At 48.3% G+C, this 8,704-nt stretch overlaps 1 protein-coding gene across 2 annotated transcripts in view; it reads left to right on the top strand.

The window, feature by feature from the left end:
• Nucleotides 1–831: 831 nt before the first annotated feature.
• Nucleotides 832–8,704, top strand: part of LOC148014168 (transmembrane and coiled-coil domain-containing protein STS1-like) — a 190,678-nt gene continuing 182,805 nt past the window's right edge. For both annotated transcript variants that reach the window (XM_087667413.1, XM_087667414.1), the window contains exon 1: nt 832–1,098. The gene's annotated coding sequence lies outside the window, so the exon portion shown is untranslated. The remainder of the gene's footprint in view (nt 1,099–8,704) is intronic.

Below are 8,704 nucleotides of genomic sequence, written 5' to 3'. Positions count from 1 at the left end.
TACTATTCTCTTTTCTCTTTCTCCCCCTTCTTTTTATCATTCTTCTTCTTCTTCTTCTCTCTCTCTCTCTTTCTTTTTTATTGTATCTCATTCTCAAAATGTATGAAAAACTATGTTAAAAAACTTTAAATTAAAAAATCTTTTAAAATATTTAATTAAAGAAAATTTTAAATTAAAAAATTTAATCTAATCGTGAGAGAGCAGAGAGAGAGAGAAACTTTTGATTTAAAAAGAAATTTGATTTAATTGAGAGAGAGAGAGAGAGAGAGAGAGAGAGAGAGAGAGAGAGAGAGAGAGAGAACCTAGCCTTACATATGAGAGAGAGAGGGGGGAGAAGGGAAGAATTTAATAAAAAAAGGAATGGGAAAAAGAAAGAGAGAGATTATAAGTGAGAGAGAGGGGAAGGGGTTATAATTTAAAAAAAAGAGGTGAAGGGAGAGAGAAGACTTTAATGAAAAAAGGAAAGGGGAAGAGAAAATGAGATATTGCATGTGAGAAAAAGAGGTTTTGATTAAAAAAGGGAGATTTGAAAAAGAAGAGAAGTTCAGGAAAAAATGAGATATTGCACGTGAGAAAAAGAGGAGGAGAAAAGGGTTTGATTAAAAAAAAGAGGTTTAAAAAAAGAGGTAAGTTCGGAAGCCTTCTAAAAATTCAAGGCTTTCCGAACCTATAGCTAAAATAATATAATAGTAAAATAAAATTAATAATTTCATATTCCACTTGTGACTCTCTTTGTGCCATTTGGACCTTGTCAATCAGCGAATTATTCGTATTTCGATACGCGCATAACAAGGCCAATCATATAAATTTTGTTGTATTTTGGGAGAAAAGGCGTGCCAGCATTGAAACGCTTCAACACTAGCGGGCGAAAATTCAAGGAGACGAGACGGAGCCCAAATCATATTTTCAAACTTATATTTCAGGGGGACTCGATCCGACAAGACCCATCATCGATTCATCAGCTATTTGCCGGCAGCAACCCATCAAGCAGCAACCAATCAAGCAGAAATTCACATCACAGGAACAGAGTCTGAAAACCCAATCAAATCTGGTTTGATGCGCGCTGTCACACAGTGTGTACATATATAAACAGGAACGGTAGGCTTCTTCTTCTCTCTAAATTGCCAGGTTTCACAAGCCTGTTGTTTTCAACAGTTGTTATCAGAGCTTAGCTAAGCACAGCATTATCCTCTCCTCCATCTTAAGTGTACTGTTTGTGATCTTAAATTTTGCCGGCCCGTGCATGGGTCGTCGTCCCGTCTCTTTATTTGATACCGCGCTCGTTGGTGCAAGCCCCTGACTGTGATTGTCGAAAATGGTATGGATTTCTAGAGTGACATCCCACGTGCCTGCTAATCTTTCTCTCATTTCTTACATACAAGTCAATCTCGCTTGGTACATTCCTAACTCTCTTTAGCATCCTAATTAGAACTAGGAAATTATAAAAGCAGTTCACTGTGGGTCTAGGCGGCTGAGATGTGGTAGGTGTGTCAGGAGTCGTTTTGATCTAGTGCCAATAACTTCAAGAATTGGTTGGATAGGCTCAATGGCCCTACCAAGTAGCCCTTTGTGTGGGTTTATGTAGACATAGAAACAGGTGTACTGCAGAGGACATTTTCCAAGTCCAATAATGAAGCCTTCAAGAATGGACTCCAAGGTATCACTAAAGCCCCTTCAGAATTTTAACTAAGTGGTTTCACCAATGTCCCTAACTTTTGCCTACTGATTGGCTGGGTGAGAAGTATATTTGGAGGACTCAGCAGCAGCTAGATAGCCTTGCCCAATGATAGAGTGTGCATGGAGTTGAGCTATCAAAAATTTCCTTTTAGATTTTCTGGCTCATTAAACAGCCCCAAAAAGGCATTTTTGCTTTTTTATATGACACTCCAGACTTTTTTTGGCTCCAACATGTTCTATAAAAGGAACTCGGTGTGGGTACCACTCTTTATCCCTTGTGCCCCAGTTCATTCTGCCATCTCTCCATCTTTTTTATCACCCTCATCATTGGCTGTCCATCCACGGCAGCCCGATGCCCAACATGGAGGAGGAGTTGCCTTTGCTGTGAGTCTGCCACAGCTGCCTGTGCTGCCGCCAGCTTGTAAGGGGGTACTACCTGCTGTTGCCATCATTTAGGTGACTCCCAGCTGCTGCGTTTTGCCTCTAGAAGGCTGCAGCATCTGCATTTTGTCATCAACATCCTTCATTATCATCTGGCTGCTGGTTGCCAGACATCTTCCTTCCTCGGAGGCTGTGTTTTTGGGTTCAAGGTTGTTGTCCAGTATCCACAACATCGATTGCAACAGCTGCCCACTCTCAGTTCATTGCCAAGAGGCCTGCATTTTGACTGGTAGCTGCTAAAGAAAGGCAAACCACTCCCCCACTGTAAAAGCTATTTGTGAAGAGAACATCCCCAAGATAAGTGTGTCCTCCAGCAAGTGTAACATGGTTAGCTACTACCATGCTCCTCGCTAGTGATAATCTCACTATGATCCAATACAATAGCTTCTACCTTATGCTCAAGAGTAAGGGTGCCGTGCAACTGCTGCTCCAAGGTGATATCGATGCCCACACGACAACCAAGGTATCTCATTGAAGTGCAGAACCCAAGTGGTATTCTCATGTGGCCTCCAAATTGGCTCTTGAGTGTGACAAACCGAAGACTTAAAAGATTTGTGCCAATTGATAAGAGCTCAAACTGTTGCGTCATCTGAAGGGAGTGAGCCTTGAAGTGGAAGCAAGAGCTATGGTGCAAGGAGCAAGAGAGAGAGAGAGAGAGAGAGAGGAGAGAGCTCGCTCTAACCCGAGAGAGAGAGAGAGAGAGAGAGGAGGGCCTTCGTTCGCGTCGTCGTCCGTTGCCCACCGCCCGCAGGCCTCTCCCTGACGATCCGTCGCCCGCCCCTGACGATCCGTCGGCCGCAGCTCCCTGGCGCCCAGTCGCGTGTCTCTCACGCCCCGTCGGACGTGACTAAGTCCCCCGCCCCGCTGCTGGCCGGCCCTTCGTCAGCGGTCCCCGCCCTGCTGTCGCCCGCCTGAGTGGCGGGCTCTGCACCAGCGCCTTGCTCGTCTGCCCTCTACGTTTAGGGCTTCTGCTGGCGACGCCTCTGCCTTGCGCCCTCGATCATCCCGCCATCCTCAGTTCTGCCGCCCTATCCACAGTAGCCTACCCTTGACGCCAGGCGCCCAGCGCCTGTGAAAACCCTAAACCTGACCTTCGTCAGTTAGGCAGCGTCCGGGATCGCGTGCCATCTGCTCTGTACTCAGCAAGAGACAGCGAGAGAGAGAGTGCCGGTCAGGCCTTCTGTGAGATCAGTTCGTCATACACGATGGCTGGTTTGGATCTGGATTTCCTAGATCAAACGGTGGCAGCACTTGGCCCGGACTCGGATGCTGAGGAACCCGAGGATATGGTTCCGTGTACTGAAGAATTGCCCCCTGGTCCTGACATCCAGCCTGCGGGCAAACGTACCAAGCACACCCCGGAAGAGATAGGCGTTTCTCCGGATCGTTCCTATGCGCAGGTCGCTTCGGATCCGGTGGACTCTCAGGAGGTGGACTGGGAGCATCTGTTGGAATTTGCCAACACTCTGCTTGGTGAATATGTTCAACATAACCAGGAAGCCTTCTCTGCCTCTGCTCCAGACGATGTTCTGGAAGCTACCGTCGAGCCAAAAACTGTCCTACGCTCCTTTTCGGTATTTTATGATCGCGCGATGATACTCTTCTTCACTGGTCGCATCCCGCTGCTTTCCCGTATTCGCCAATGGCTGCAGAGTCTGCTACAAGGGGAATGTGTTGAAGAGATTTTTGTTGGATCCCGGGGTTTCTTTGAGGTCCTTTTGAAAACAGAGATGCACCGTGCTGCGCTTCTGTCTAAACTGCCTTTGTTTTTTGATCGTCGGCTGGTACATGTGCTTCCATGGCGCCCGATGGCAGACTTCCAGCGCCTCCTGCAACGTGAATGCCCTGTGTGGGTAGAAGTGGAAAATTTTCCGGCTGTTTATTGGCCGCTATTAAAGGACGCTATGGCCGCTGTGGGCACGGTTCTGGTCCCTCCCAGTCTCAGGGCGGTGAATCGCAACCGCTTGTGCATGTTATGGGATACCGCACGGAAACGGCCTGCATGGTTACGCCTCAATTGCTCTGGAATGCATCCGTTACACTTTCGTTTGAAATGGGGCAATTTTGCTGGCCATTGTTTTTCCTGTGGACAGTTGGGGCACTTTATGGCTGAATGCCCCGAGCAACAACACGTTTCGGATGCAGCTCATGTTGCTCCGCCCATGGAAGATATGGTGTGCGATGCCCAGTCGCTGGATCCTACCCACCCGCCCCAAGTTCTGGCCAAAGGTAAACAACAGGTTTCGGGACAGGATTCCCGTGCTACTGATTGGGTTGAAGTCCGTGCCAAAAAAGGCAACAGGATTGGTGCAGGCATGGACAGTGCTGGGCCTACTACTTCACACGATTCCATGCGAACATATATGCGCAGGAAGGAAATGATGTCGTCCGAGCGTTCTGCTCCTGCTATGGTTTCTTCAGTTCCCCGTCATCAGCCCGCCAGAAAAATGTATTCAGATCGTCTCAAGGGTCCACCTGCACAGCTGGCTTTTGATACCAGAGGCAACGTCGTTACTCCGTGGGACCGTCGTTACCCACGTTCCAACCCCAAGCAAGCGGATATGCCGTCAACTTCCAAATCTGGCCCTCAGAACTCTTTTGCGGTGTTGGCAGATTTCTTGGACGAGGGAGTCCTCGACATTCTCGCCGACAAAGTCAAATCGAGGCAAGCTGTGCCTCGTACCTAAGTGTGTTTTGTATACACATGAAAATAGCCACGTGGAACGTGCGAGGAATTTGTTCTCGTCACAAGCAACATGCCATGTGGACTGCATTGTATGAGAATCAGTGGGATGTCCTGTGTGCTGTTGAGCACAAGAGTCACAGTGACGCCGGTAAAGTGGTGGATTGCCATGGCTTTCGTTTGTTCTATGCAGGAACACAGGCCATGCATTATTCGGGTGTGCTCATGATTGTCCATGCCAAATATCAGCCTGTTCTTATTAAAAATGATGTTCATGGCCGCTTTTTGGTGATTGAAATTTTATTCGAAGGGGAAATCCTATGGTTACTTGGCCTCTATGCTCCGAATGATTCGCTATCTCGCCGGGAGCTTTGGCAGACTTTGCAGACCTCCTTGTCACTTGGCAGACGCGGCTTCTTCATGGGGGATTTCAATATGTGTGTGGATTCTTCCCAGTCTACATCGGAGCACTCGGTCATGGATGCACCGGAAAGTCGTATGTGGCACGACTTGGCTCTTGCTGTTCTTAAGCAAGATCTTTGGTCCTGGCTACACCCGTCTTCTCCAGGCTTTACTTTCCATTCGGCCCAGTATGCCACAACATGGTCGCGGTTGGACCGCATATATATCATGCATAATGATGATTTTCTGCCTGAGATGCTCGAAATAAAAGTGTTGCCGCAATATGTCTTGTCGGATCATTTCCCTCTGCAGTTCGAGTTGCTTGCACAACCCATTGCCCCCTTCAAGCAATTTCTGGAGAGACTCCCTTTGCGTTTCAACTCCTCTTACTTAAAGCATACAATTTTTCAGGGCTATATGCAGCAATTGCTTGACAGATTCTCCTTGGACTTTTCCTCTCAGGGCACTGCGTCATTTGACCGATTGCTCTCTAATGTGCAGCGGGTTGCTCGGCAATATGGGATCTATCATGCCTCTCTTTGTCGGCGCCGTAGACAGGCAGCAGAGGACCTGCTGCTTTTGGTTCGCTCCTTGCTGATGGACACTCCGGATGATGCATTTTTGCTTACACTGGCCCTGCGGGTGGCCGATCTTCTGAAAGAATTCCAATTAAAATCATATCAGCACGCCAAATTGCAACATCTAACAGAGACTTTGCAAGATGGTGCATGTCAGACCCATAAGTTCTTTCGAGCTCTCCATGCCTCTCCTGCGCGAGAGAATTTGGCCAGACTCGAGGATGCACAAGGCCACCTTATCCTGGATCCACAGACTATTGTGCATATGTGCAGCAATTATTTTCGTGACCTTCTCGGTTCCGCTTCTCTTCCTTCAGCCCAAATCACTCAGGCCCGTTCGGTCTTCTATGACCTGGTCCGCAATCAGCTACCGCAGGACATGCAAGCTACTCTGGAGTCAGATATTGGGGAAGCAGAGGTTATGGATGTCTTGTTACACTTGCCCAAAGATAAAAGTCCCGGTTGGGATGGTCTCACCAATGAGTTCTTTGAAGCTTTTGCTACCCAACTGGCAAAACCTTTGCGGGCCCTGTTTCAGCAGGTATGGGAAACAGGGATCATGCCTCCCTCATGGAAACAAGGACTTATTAAACTGCTTCCAAAAGTTCCTTCGCCATCTAAGTTGACACACTGGCGCCCCATTTCTTTGATGGGTTCCATGTACAAAATCTTTTCCAAAGTAATGGCGAATCGGCTCCATAAGCATCTCCCTGCCCTTGTACACCCTCTTCAGTACGGTTTCATCAAGGGCCGAAATATCTTACACAATGTTTTGAATGCCCAATTGGCCATTGATTATGCCCGGCACTCTAATCAGGAGGTGGTGTTGATTCAACTGGACCTGGAAAAGGCTTTTGACTATCTGGACTGGTCGTTTGTTGCTGACCTTATGTCCGCTATGGGCTTTGGTGCTCGGATGTCTCGTTTGATCTACACCATTAGTGCTGCGGCGTCTTCGCGAGTCATGCTGAATGGAGGTGTTACTGAGCAATTTGTCCTTGCCCGTTCTGTCAGACAGGGGTGTCCTTTGAGCCCTTTATTCTTTGCCCTTGCGACACATCCAGTTCTTTCCATGTTATCACATATGGCCGCCTTTTCCCAGTTGGCCGGACTGTCGCTTCCTACAGGACACCATTTCATTAGCCAATCCCTGGCGGATGATACTTTTATGATTTTGCGTGCGGACAAGGATAACCTTCGAAAAGCATTGGATGTTTGGGGTCTCTTTGGCCAGGCGTCAGGCCTTCGTATCAATCCGCTCAAATCAGCCATTCTAAGCTGCACGGAGTCGGATTTGCAGTCCTTGGACTGGCAGGGTCTGGTTGTTCCTCGAGGTTCCATTGTCAGGCATCTTGGATACCCATTGGGTGTTGATATTCCCCCAAAGCAGCTTCTGCAGTGGATTTCTCAGAAGATGGTGGCCAAGTTTATGTACTGGAAGTCTCAGGCCTGGCCTTTTCATGTTCGCCTCAAAGTAGCACAGATAATTATGTTGCCAATGATCACATATTTCTTGCCATTGTTGCCCTGGACTCCTACGACTCTGAATGCTCTCACTCAGTCTATTCGCTTCATGCTCTGGAAGAAGGACTCATTGCATGCAGGCATTTCCTGGATCTCGTGGTCACATGCGTGCACCCCCAAAAGCATGGGTGGCGGAGCTATTTTAGATGCCCAAACTCACATGCAGGCACTCCGTTGGTCCCTTTTCCGCGCCATGTGCTCGGATGATCATCATCCATGGGTCGCTATTGCCCGTTCTTTCCTCGAGGGTCATGGGCTTCGGCATGGCAATACCCGACTCCGATGTTCTTGGTGGCACGTTCTTAACGCGGACTCACGGTTTTCCAGTTCTTCTTCATCGCTGCTTACTCATTTGGTGTGTTCCTGGAAACACGTCCTTCGAAAGGCTCAGTGGCACCCAACGGAGGATCGTCTGGCTACTAACTCTTTTCAATTGGAATTACTGGCGGTCTCACGTCTACTTTCGTGGGAAGGTAAACACGAGCTTAGACCGCAATTCAACCGGATGGCACGTTTGGGCTTGTCTTCAGTTGCGGATGCCACCCTTGCCAGGCGCAATGTGCTTATCTCATTTCGTACTGCTAGGAGGATTTTCCGGATCCCTCGTGGATATAGGCCTTTATGGGAACAGCTCGTGACGGTGCTCCAGAGCAGACAACCCTTTCCTGCTCTTGCTTTGGATCATCCCTGGCAAGATTGGGACCTACAAGGCCGGCTGCCTTTGAGCAAAGCTTCTGCTAATCAAGTATATCATCTCCTGATTAAAGATAATCAATGGCTAGTTACTAAAGCGAATGCTTTATGGGGATTGCGTAAATCCCGCTCGTGGTGGAGGGTCACTATGATGGAGGGCTGGGTCAACAAGACACCCTTTAAATACAAAGTCTTTCTTTGGCGAGTGATAATTGGGGGTCTTCCGCTTGCTTCGGCTCTTTCCAAGCGCCGAATCTCCAATGGCACCTGTTTCTTTTGCACCACTGCTATGGAATCCGCCCGCCACCGATTTATTTCCTGCCCCGTCGCTAAGAAAGTCTGGTTACTTTTGTCGGCCGTTTGGCGAGGGGTGGTTGGCATCACACTGCGCCCCTTTGATTGGGTTTTGGGCCGGCCCAAATACCCTACTCCCGCACAGCCACATATGAAGCTCATGTATCACTTTCTTCGCTACTGGGGCTGTTGGCATAACTGGACGATTCGGAATGCTTTTCTGTTTGACTCCGCCCATAATGTTCAGCGGCATATTGTGAGGCTTAAGGGCCTCTTGTATTGGCAGTTAGATCTTCTCCATCGTTCTGATTTGCTCTCTACAGAGGATTTTCGTCCTTGGCATATGGCAATTTCCGCCGCATCCTTGCCATGAAATTGTAACTTGTAGTACTTAGCACCTCTTCACATGATG

Source organism: Lygodium microphyllum, chromosome 25 (assembly GCF_053477565.2).
Source record: "Lygodium microphyllum isolate KBCC chromosome 25, Lygodium_microphyllum_v1.1.10, whole genome shotgun sequence".
Lineage (NCBI taxonomy): Eukaryota > Viridiplantae > Streptophyta > Polypodiopsida > Schizaeales > Lygodiaceae > Lygodium > Lygodium microphyllum.
This window is presented reverse-complemented; position numbering and strand designations above follow the sequence as displayed.